This window comes from Lissotriton vulgaris, chromosome 6, assembly GCF_964263255.1.
Source record: "Lissotriton vulgaris chromosome 6, aLisVul1.2, whole genome shotgun sequence".
In the NCBI taxonomy this organism is placed as follows: Eukaryota; Metazoa; Chordata; class Amphibia; order Caudata; family Salamandridae; genus Lissotriton; species Lissotriton vulgaris.
In genome coordinates this window covers 561,349,232-561,361,673 of record NC_141694.1, presented here as the reverse complement: position 1 = coordinate 561,361,673, position 12,442 = coordinate 561,349,232, and positions in this window count along the sequence as shown.

Below are 12,442 nucleotides of genomic sequence, written 5' to 3'. Positions count from 1 at the left end.
TTATCTTGCGAGCATCTTATAAACAACAACAACCATCTAAACAAACATCAACATAATCTATCCAACATAGGCTAAAAAACACCTATCCTAGATGTGAGCAAGATTAAGATCTATATCACTGCTAAATATCCCTGCCATCCACCCTTAGATCCTTATCTTGCGAACATCTAACAAACAATAACATCTAAATAAACAAACATCAACACAATCTATCAACAAATCAAAACCTAAAAAACTCCCTAAAAACAATGACAACTCAAGAAAATTCCACCTGAAACTCAATTGTAGGGAATAGAAACCTAAAAACAAATCAAAGCACCCTTGACTTGAATGCTGAAACATATCTGAGATTGGATCTGATAACAACAGAAACTAACCAAAGCATCCTTAAACTAAATGTGCCTCAACTTCTAATGATAACTGGTGAAATCTAGTGATGTAGGGACTTATGTGTTGAATGAAAACAGCAAGGGGCCTAAATGGGCCTACTTCGGACAACTTAAGGCTAAATGTGTTTCAACTTCTAATGAGAAAACAAGAAAGGGCCTAAATGAGCCTTACGTACTATAGGCAACTTAAGCTAATGATGACACATGAAACTATTGGTGTAGGTGCTAATATGTGAGATGAAAATAACAATAGGCCTAAATGAGGCCTACCTGCTGACATTAGTCAATTTAAGGTGAAATCTGAGAAATGAACATGACAAACTGTTGCAAGGTCTGGATAAACATTAACACATAATCATACTAAAAGACACACCACCCAGAACCATCTAAATTGTAAGGTAACCACCCTTTGATTAATCAAGGTGAAAATGCAAGAACAGTAAAAAACTACAACCCCAGTCTACAAGATTACTAGTGTAACATCAAGCTTAAATCACACAGTGGAGCACATGTGTGCGCCATCATTCAAAAAAGTCCTTCATGTGGAAAAACTATAATAGGCGACATATTTTTTTTTTTAAAGTGGGGCCTGCTTGTACAAGGGATTATGAATCAAGTCCTTTTACAATCCTGTAACAAATAAAACATGTTTGGGTTTCATTTCTTTTTAAAAGTGGGGCCTGCTTGTACAAGGGATTATGAATCAAGTCCTTTTACAATCATGTAACAAATAAAACATGTTTGGGTTTCATTTCTTTTTAAAAGTGGGGCCTGCTTGTCCAAGGGATTATTCAATGTCCAAATTCTTCAGTGTAGGCCACCACCCTGCATCCTCGGTACTTCCTCCAATGCGGCCATCCATCACCCGGTCTGGTCTGGTCTGGTCTGGTTCCATCATCCAAAACAATAAACTAAAATAATAACATGAAAATAAAAAGCTAAAACAAATAAAGGGAGTGGGCAGATGCACGCACACACCCCAACTGCAGCAATCCTAGAAACCAGAGAAAAAGTATCATTATTCTTGTAAAATAAAATTTTCCATTTAAAAAGCACCCCGGGTGCCTTTCATTATTGAAAAGAAAATATCCTAATTAATTAAAAACATTCAAAATTTAACTTTTAGCAACATTGAGTGGGGCCTAACATACCCTAATCCTAACTAAGCCAGTCCCACCCTTCTGGGCAAGAGTCATGCTACAGTGTGAAAAAAAATTGTAACACTGCCAAATGATGACAGCATCAGCAGGGCACTGCAAGCCTCCCAATTTCCATGGTCAGAGTCTGAAGAGCCAGGCCACCCCGCCCTTAAATAAACAAGCCGTGCGCGGAAGAAAATTGGATTGTAGCCCATCATAACACACTGGGACGTGATCGAAACTTGCAGAATGAAAAAAAAGTTCGTCTGCGCAGACCAGCTGGGCTGCCAAGGTCAAAAAACAAATTCCTTATGCCTGTTCTCATGGCCTGATTCTCAAACTAACGGAGGCTAATATTAATAAAAAAAAAAACAATTCTTTTACAGTGTATTGCCAATTAAAAAAAAACTCCAATTTTTTTTTTTTAAAAAGACGTTTGTCCAACTAATTAAACTAAAGGCAAGACATTTAAAGGGGAAACTACCTTTGGCATACAATATTATACATGTTGCATTTGAGAAACGAATTAACATGGTCCATTTGTCAAAGAGAAATAATTTGTAAAACAACATATACATTTCAACATTGTATTTAAGTTCACATTTATAAAAACATACATTTTCATTTTACATTTGGGAAAATAATAATGTCACGTTTTAACTTTTTTCATTTAAAAGCACATGGTTGCCTCACACTAATTAAAAGCACATGTTACCACGCACTGTCGGGCAAGATTTATTATTCTAAACCTATTATTATTGCAACCATCACATTCCTGTCTAGATGGAAACCCCTCACAGAAATAATTAATGAAAACAGCTCGTAGCGTGCACTCTAACGGGCTATCTTTTTAACATTTCTCTCATTTTAAAAGAATACAGCTTTCTCCGTAAGGTTGATTTATAACCACATCAATTCCAAGGTGAACCCACACAAATTCGTAGACGCATTTCAAAAGGAATGTGAAATGAACAGAACCCTCCTCAAAACACAAGATGTTACCTTTCCGTCAAGAAACTGACAAAGCACATAGGCTGACCAAGGAACCAAAAAAAAAGTCAAAATCAAACCATCAAAAATCCTTAAAATAATTCACTGACTTTTATAGACAGGTCAGATAACCATGCATGTTGACAGCATGTAAAAAATAAAGACTGCCATCTCAACTCAAGATATTAACCCTTTGGCAGCTCAAATAGAAACATTTCCCAACGTCCATTTATACATGGGAAAATCATTAGCACATTTCTTCACGTTTACAAAAGACACGTACATATTTTCAAAAACGTTATCCCCAAGCACCCGAGAAAGAACCAGCTCTCTCCTGCCAAACGTAATGAGAACATGCCCTGTCCAAGCCATGACCACATGGCGCTATTCACAAGCCATATTTACAAGACAAGCCTTTCACAAACAACATTTCCAAGGCGCAATGCACAAGGAACACAACTCATTAACAAAAGAACATGCACCTCACAAACCACATTAAAATGGCGCTATTCTAAAGCCATATTTACAAGACAGTAAACAAACTCAAAAAACAACACGCTTGTCACAAGGAATATATCCAAAGCACCATTCACAAGCAACACAGCAGATCAACATGAGAACATGCACCTCACAAGGCACATTAAAATGGCGCTATTTACAAGTCATATTTACAAGGAGCTATATTCACAGAACTCCACAGATCATAGAACAATGAACACATTTCACATTGCACAGCATAAGCAGATGCAGCAAGCAATTGAATGGGCAATTTAAAAGCATTTTTTTTTTACACACATTTATACAATTGGACCATCACATAGATGTAACTGACTTCCTCATGTAATGCCATCCTTCAACTCTGACAGTTTAAACACCAAGATGAAAACCATTCCTTCCACCCTGAATAAACCAAATGCCATGATGTAATACAATCTCCTCACGCTGCAACTGTTCAAGCCAATAGGTCTAACAGGCTACATAAACTGCAACATTACGCCAGATGGAACCGGCGTTCAGGGCACTCCCTCAGAACACATGGGAACCTCTCCAAGCTCATGGCCAGACACACAGGCTTCGTAAACTGTCCGACTACGCCAAAATGTAATTGGCGTTCAGGGCACTCCCACACAACACATGGGAGACAATCTAAGCACATGGCCAGGCACACAGAGTTCGTAAACTGTCCGACTACGCCAAAATGTAATGGCTGGATTTTCTGTTTAGATGGGATCAGCCCCCAGGGGCCCCTATGACCCAGCCAAAACGTACTCACCTTCCGTCCTCAGGACCACCTATCCAGGCACCTGGTACCTACCTGAGGATAGGGAACTCGCAATATACAAGCTCATATTATTAAGAACACCACTAAATCTATAGGGATACTAAGAATACTCACTGATTACTAGGGATATCCATACCCTACACTACACTTATTCACATCAGTTGGTCTCGCGGTCACCCTGACCCAGACCATTCTACCCCAGGGCAGATCTGACACACAATCCGGCGTGTCTACACACGGGCCTGCAGAACCCAATGCTCCCTTTTCCAGCGTTCGCGATCCTGCGAAACATAAACGCCAGTATCCCCCCTGACGCTCTCACTTAGTCTTATGCCACAATCCGGTGGCTTTAGACACTGGTTTGACCCTCCAGTGCTCTCATTAACGCCGCGTGTCAAACGACGACCACATTCCTATGAACACCTATACATATATATATATATTGGGATATTATCTCAGCTGTCTACTCGGGATGAAACTACAATAATAACTTTGGATATGGTTTCAGATTATTATGTATTACCTGCTCTTGGCATCAAAGGTCCACTCACTCCCTATTTATGTGATCACCACTCACCTGATTGGGATTACTCATCCATTCATGCGCCTAGCAAACACCTAGAAGTGCCATTTACCTTTAGTGAACAAGAATAGGGACTACACGCCAGTTAGTTATAAACTGGGGACATTTATTACAGTAATATAAACATTTATGCAAATCTAACAAAGACTATATAGGTAGAACACACCGCTTGAAAGAGAAAAGATTACACATAACAGGAACACTCCGCTGAAAGGGAAAAGATTAGCAAGTGTAAGTGTAACTAAGTCAGACTACCTCACCTATCAGAAGGAAGATTTCTCTCTCTCTGCCTCTGGTGGGATTAGGGCTCTCTCTGTCTCTCCCTCCTTCACCACATCACCACGCCTCTGGTTCAGTTGCTCCAGCTGACAGCCTTCACTGCTTCCTCTCTCCTCATCTTCAGTAATCGTCTGCCTTCTTTCTCCATTCAAGAACTGCACTCTATTCTGCAGCTCCCAGCAGACATCCTCTCTCTCTCTGCAAGCTATTCGGAGCTCCAAGTTGTTCTGGGCTCCCAGCAGTCCTGTGCTCCAAGCTGGTCTGAGCACCACGCTGAACTGCACACCACTCTGCACTGACTTCCAGAACTGAACTGACTTGCACACAAGCTGGAATGAACACTCCTCCTCTCCTGTAGCTCGCTAATATGGATGCCTCTCCCCTCATGGAAATTTCCACCGGAGGGCTGTCTCCTACCGAATTCCTGTGCCAGCTCCCAGGCTTCCACGCAACCGCAGTGGCCATCTGCTTGTTACGTCTGGGCCCAAGAGAAAAACACATTTCTCGGATAAGAAGCAGTCCTAACTGGATCTTCCCTCGAGCACAACAGCCTTAACTGAAAACATTGCCTTTGCCCTGAAAAGCCTCCCTGCTTCCATCAAGATGGAGTCTCTCTAGCTTTAGGCCTGAAAGGGGTGAAATGCTCCTTAGCTCTGTCAGAATACCTACATGAACCATACCAATATGTCTAATATGTCAAAGCCAATAGGCAATAGACAGGTTAAAGTCAAGAATAAAGGCATATTAAGCAGCTATCCTCTTCTAGGTCTGGAAAAAGGGCTTAAAAGGGCCAACACAGGCTAAGAATACCTATACTAGATGCGAGCAAGAATAATGATCTATTATCACTGCTAAATAAAGCCAAAAACCCTGCCATTACAGCTGCGCAGATAAGTATGATTTTATTTCTAACTAGCAGCCCGCCCCGGCGTTGCCCGGGGCAGAAGGGACTGGGGGCAGCATCGCAGCAGGAGAGGCGCAGCAGAGCGGCCGTTTTGTTGGGCCTGGCCGCTTCTACCCATGCTTTGTTTCCCCCGACGTCCAGACTTTGTAGAAAAGGCTTTCTGAGCACTCAATGTTCATGGCCCCTGCCCGTCGTAGGTCCTGGCCGCTTCTGCACACGCTTTGTTTCCCCCGACGTCCCGACTTTGAGGAAAATGCTTTTTGAGCACTCATTGTTCATGGCCCCCGCCCGTCCCTTGGTGTGCACCCGCGGCTGCTTCACTTACCTTATCCGCCGCTCCTCCCCGCGTTGCTGAGTTTACAGCTCCACTGCTCCTCCGCTTCTCGCCGTTCCTCACCGCTTGTCCGCTTGCCGCTCCTCCCCGCCTGTCCGTAGCTCCTCCCCGCACTCATGTCGGCCGTTCTTCCTCTTGCTCCTGAACGCCACTCCTCCCCGCGGCCGGCGCTACTTCCAAGGGACTACTTTTTTTTAATTCGTAAATTTTTTAAAGAACGTATATTTTTTATTTTTATATAGCCTATGTCCTTCTGCTTGCCCTGACGTTTTCAAAGATGTCTTGGGTGTTTGGATTGGTAGTGTACTTTTCGAGTTTACCTGGCTCAAAGGACACAGTTCTCTCTTTATAATAGTAGTATAGATGTTTGGTGCGGGGGGCATGAATATATGGGAGTAAATGTTGTGAGTGGATGTGTGTATGTGCATATATGTGTGACTACATGAGAGTGATTGTCTGCTTTTGTGCCCCAACCAGCCCCCTCCCTACTAATAATACTGGTCGACACTGGTGTCTGATGCGCCTTAAAATGTGCTATGCAATTGAACGCTAGAACATAATTCTGCTTTATATGTTGGACCTTCTCCATGTGTGCCTCAGCTGTATTTGCTCTAAAACAGTGTTTCCTAAACTGTGGTCTGCGGACCCCCAGGGGTCCGTGGCACATTCCTTGGGGGTCCCCAGGCAGCAGTTTGAAAAGCACTGCAAAGTTCCCAGTAAAATTAGCAGTTTGAGCAACAATAAAAGTGTCATGAAAATGCCAGTGATTAATGTATCTGCTGGAGTGAGTTGAGAGTTTTGTCCAGTTGCAGCTTTGACTTATCTTATGTAGCACAGAGGGTTAATATGCCTACTGCAAAGAACGTGTACCATGCATTTTAGAAAACAGTATTTTATGTGAATAGATCAGTGGGTTTCTGCTTTTGTCACAGAAACTCGTTTGTTACTGTGCAATTCACAAGGGGCAATCGTAATCTAGCACAGTAACCTATAAACTGTCATCAAAGACCTGCTTTCAAACTGCATGGTACAAGTTAGTAACTTATGTTTTTCCCCCCAGTCTATAATTATCTGGATGCTGTTAAAAAGGTTTATTTGGTTGGAAATCATTTTTTATGTTAAAGTCAATGCTAACTTCTGTGTTATGTTCTGAATCCTTAGTTTGTGCTTCACCAGACCAAACACTCTTTAAAAATGCCTAGCAGTATGAATGATACGTGAATCCTACACCTTGTAGTCCCCTATGCCTTATGTAACATTTTCTTTAAACTGATTTTCACGTATGATTCATTGTCTATATGTGTGTGATGTAAAGTGCTTTGACATCCTACAATGGTATGAGAGATGCTATAAAACAAATGAAATACATGTGACAGGGGCTATGGAGAGATGAGAGGCCCTGTTGGAGGGTGATAATAAGGGAATAATTGAAGAACCCCAACAAAGATTGTCGTATCCTGATGCACAGTTTGGTCTTCATTTACGATTCTTTAAAAGCTAATATAATTCATTATATAATTATAAATGTTGTTTAGACTGCACCATTGTTTCCTACATTTTTTTTTGGGGGGCGAGCCTCCCAAAGTCCCCTTTGTAGTGGTCGGGCTCAGTCACTGCACTTGGTGTGCACCACATAGGGACTGGTATGAGAACATTTGCCAGGGCTGCTGCGGGTTTCCAGTCTGGCCCTGGCGGGAGCCTCGTACTCCGAAATTAAAGCAACCAATCAAAAGTTAGTCTTGGAAATGCAGCACCAACCTCCCCATTAAAATGTTTTATTTTTTTGCAATTTCTTTCAATATAAAATACTAAAGGGATATTTACAATAGAATTGGCGGAGCATTTCGTTAACCTCCTTGGCTTAGCGACATGCTTCGCCACTTCAGAAACGCAGGGCTGCACCATATTTAGAAGAATATGGTGCAGTCTTGTGTTTCCCCCTTCACTGGTGCTACACTTAGCAGTGTAGTGCCAATGCAGGCACCCTTGCACCATAGTGCAAGGGTGTCTGCGTGCAGGGGAAGATTGTTTATGTGCAGGAAGTTCCCACTTCCTGCACATGAAAAATTTTGAAATGCCGTTTTGTCACTTCTATGTGTGCTGCCTAATGCAGCACACATGGAAGTTACAAAATGTTTTTTTTTAAAGATTGTTTATGTGCTGGAAGGGCCACCTTCCTGAACATAAACAATCCAAGGTGTTTTGATTTTTCCATGGGGAAGAGCAAAATCGAGGAGAAATAACGCATTTCTCAACATTTTGCCAAGTTAAGACTAGGTTTTCCATGGTCTTAATCTTGGTGCTGCCTCCTATTTACGCTTCCCTTGTAAATAGAAGGCAGCGTCAAAATCAATGGGTGTTGGAGTGGAACACCCGCCGCAACTCCCACTGCCCACCAGCCCTTTCACGCTAAGCATTGCGTGAAAGTGGGGCTTAATTACAAGGCAGCGCTAAGCCACATTAAGTGGATTAAAGCTGCAGTGTAAATATGGCGAAGCCCCTATTGTCACTGGAACATCACAAAAATGGACATTCCCATGGTGATACGGGCTTGTAAATATGCCCCTAAAATTTGAGTATTTGTCTTGTGTGCACACGTGTTTATTTTTTTCCGAATTACTGTAATGTTTGAAAATTAAATCCTACAATTGCTTGGGGGTCCCCGGCTTCCAGTGGTGACAAAATGGGGGTCCTCCAGAGTCAAAAGTTTGGCCCCCCTCCTCAGGTCAATTATGGCCCCGGGGAAACCATCCATTCCTTTTTATTTTTTACAAAATTTTAAATAAAACAAAGAGGAGGGGGCCGAGTGGATCCCTGCCGGGCCACTTCTGGCTCGGGGACCCCATCCCCTGGGGCCGGCCCTCAAGTTAGGGACCATGGGGGAGCCCCAATGCCCCCAGTCCCAGCCAGCTCCCCGCCTCCTGCGGGAGCGAGCCGGCCCTAGGGGGTGGTCGTCCCCAGGGCCATCAAGGCCTCCAGGAGAGGGGCCGCACGGCCCCCCTTCCTTCCCCTTTCCCAGTTTTAAGCCCTGAAGTGCCCAGGGCCGAGTGTCAGTCAGTGACACCTCATCACAGAGTGGGATTCGGTCAGCAGTCTCACTGAGCTCATCCCACTCTGTGACGAGTGAGGGACTTCTGCCTTGGCTGGTCTAAGGTTGGCCAATGAGGGAAGTTAGCAGTCCCAACTCTCCTGGCATCTCCGAGGCAGAGCTGCGCAGATAAGTATGATTTTATTTCTAATGTTTGGTGCGGCGTGCATGAATATATGGGAGTAAGTGTTGTGAGTGGATGTGTGTATGTGCATGCATGTGTGATTACATTAGAGTGATTGTCTGCTTTTGCGCCGGAACCAGCCCCCTCCCTGCTAATAATACTGGTCGCCACTGGTGTCTGATGTGCCTTAAAATGTGCTATGCAATTGAACGCTAGAACATAATTTTGCTTCATATGTTGGACCTTCTCCATGTGTGCCTCAGCTGTATTTGCTCTAAAACACAGCCTTCTTGTCAGTGAACATTTTATTTAGACTTTATTTTTTACTTCAAGGGAGTATTTCACCTTTGGCTTTATTAACTTATTTCTCTGGAGCCATGAATAAATATGCCGCCCGTTTCAAAATGACTGCTTGATTTAAAAGAAAATGATATGACTGCACGCTGATTTGATTTGCTGTCAGGGTTCGTTTGGAAGGTAGTACAAACTCGCCTGGTTCCCCTTGCTGATTCATACTTTTCCCAGCAGGGCAATGTTTCCAGTTATTAGGAGTGAAACCTTGTGGGCTGAAATTGGAAATAGCTTTTGCACAATGTCTTTGGTAAAGACTGTAATGTTGTGAACGAGCACCCTCGGCATATTTCTTCTGAACCCTGGATTTATAATGGTGTTTTTTCCGAAAAATGTGCGCGTTTTGCACCAGAATTGCACTGCCAAAATCTAAATCCTATAAACATGAGCGGGTAAAAGCTACTCTAGATTAGTAGCTTTACTGACACTGGTCGTGTGCAGTATGTTAATGGAAGGTGGAAAGAGCAGGTATGATGTTTTTTTAGTATGTTTAGCTCCGTCAGATTATAATTCAGAGCGCAGTGTTTTTTGCTTGCTCAGGCTTTTGTCTGCTATTTTCATTTTGCTGTCAAATGAAAAGCCAGTCCCAAGGGCCACCAAATATGTGCACTCTCTTTTATATCCTACTGGCTCTGCCCAGAGAACGTTCTAAAATCAGGTAAATGTTTGGTATACTGAAAATAGTGGAATTAAAACTACACTCGGGAATACATATATCACACTGGTGCCCTTACCCTCAAAGGCAATTATTATTTTTTCCATTTCCTGAAATGGATTGTGGGATCCGAAATGACAGTCAGTATTTCTTCTCAAATGACCATCCTTTTGCTACATGCTCAGTGGTTACTGAGATTATTTTACTGTATATATATGTTGGTTTCATTTAGCAGGAGATTGGATTGTGATGGTCCCAGATAACACAACTGTGTCTGAATGTTGGTTGTTGTTGTTGTTGGTTTTTTTAAAAAACGTTATTTTGCGCTTTATAATTAAAACAAAACATCATGAGTGCAGCATACAGTGTGACATCTTCCATTTTTTGGCTTAGGTTGCGGCTGTGAAGGTCACACTAGAACAGCAGGGGTACAGAATCATTCTTACATACTGTACATTATGGAATGGAGCATGGTTTAGCCATCTAAGCATTAGTCCTACACTTAGAGACTTTATTATCCTTGGCCTCCGCTACCTCATCAGTCTTCCTCTTCTGACCCTTCCTCCACAGTTTCTGATGCAGTGTTAGGACTCACTCCCCATTGTTAGCCCACTATTGCACAATTCCCGCCATTCCATCAATTCTGATTGTGTACCTCCTCTGATACTGTCCATTCCCGAACATGTCTGAATGTTAAGGTGGCTCAAACATGTACTAAAGACGTACTTTGTGGGAAAACATGGCGGCCGCCAGCTAGAGCGGCGCGCACGTCCTGACAGTGACTCCAGTACTGATGCCCCAATCGAGATAGAAAACCTCCTGTTTTGGTCGACTATAGCGTTTTCCAGGGTGGACTCAATTTCCTGACAAGCCAGTGTCGCGGTGTGGCGGCGAAGGGTTTGTTTTGCAACCCGAGCATTTGAAGCTCGGGCTCAGCGTCTCTCCCTGGCAGCGTCTCTCAACGGCTCAGCGGCTTCCAAGCTTCCAGGTTACCCCGGACACCGCGAGCGGAGCAGCCGATGTGTTGGGGGCGGGCCTCTCTCCCCGCGCCCTTCTGCTGGTACGAGGCAGCCGTGGAGCTGCGGAAAGCCGAAGGGCGGCTACACACGGATCCTTCGCTAGAGGTGGAAGCTCAGCAAAACGGTGCGGTAAGGGAGTTATTGGGGAGGATGTCTTGTTAGAAGCTCACTGTACAGAATAAAAAAAGCAAAATTAAATATAAACCTAAATGAAACAATAGTGATTGCCAGTGTCAAATGCGACTACAAGCACACAGAAACAGACACAGAAGCTGATAGGAGCTCCCTGACACTCGTAAATCGAGGGAACATGCGCTGTGCTAATACCCGCAAAAGATTCCTGCCCCTGTCCCGAACCTGACCGGTATTGAGAGCAAATTGCATGCCCTTTCTAGTGCAGTTTTAAGTCAGAAAAGCAGTAAGGCACAGACTAAGAGGTGGAGTTCAGAAGCGAAGAAGGGATCCACCAGCGACAACCTTGGGAAGCGAAAGGGGAAGGGAAAGGGTAAAAAGAAGGACACAGCACTTGGAGTTAAAATTGTGGATCCAGACTCAGAGCTAGAACTGGAATACCTGCCTGAAGAGACTCCTGAGAGAGGAATAGAAACAGAGACGGAGACAGAGCCCGAATCAGACTCATTACAAACACTGCATGATAAAGCGCCGATTAGGGTAAGGGGCCACTTGATACCACGTACTACTAAACCAGTTGGGGAGGGACTGAGCAACAGTGTAAAAGAGTCGCCTCAGAAGTCATTCCAGAAGAAAAGTAAATCTAAAAAGACCAAAGCCACACTGAGCCGGGAAAACCTTGGGGGTCTCGTTTCACAATCACAAATATAAACATAAATCGCGTATCGACTATGCTCTATTTAGCTTTTCCATAAAAGACTCCATAAAGAACTTAACATATTTACCTCAGCACATATCCGACCATTCAGCTATTCTCTTCTCGATAATGTTAGATCAGGGACCCACCCATGTTTCCTTGTCTTTTGACCGCTCCATTTTATTGGAGGAAGAGGAAAGAGAACATCTTATATTTGAAACCGTCTCCTTTCTGGAATGGAACATAGAGTCCGCCTCCCTGGTCAGTGTGTGGGAGTCATGGAAAGCATATATAAGGGGCTGTATCACTAATCGGGCTTCCTACAGAAAAAAGAAATACAGAGAGGAGATATTAAAAATAGAGCAAGATATGGCCCTCTTAGAGTCTGTAGATCAAGGGCCATCGGTAAATCTCGAAAAGAAAAGGGAGCTAAGAGATAAATTAGATACACTACTGCAAGAGAGACTGAATAAACT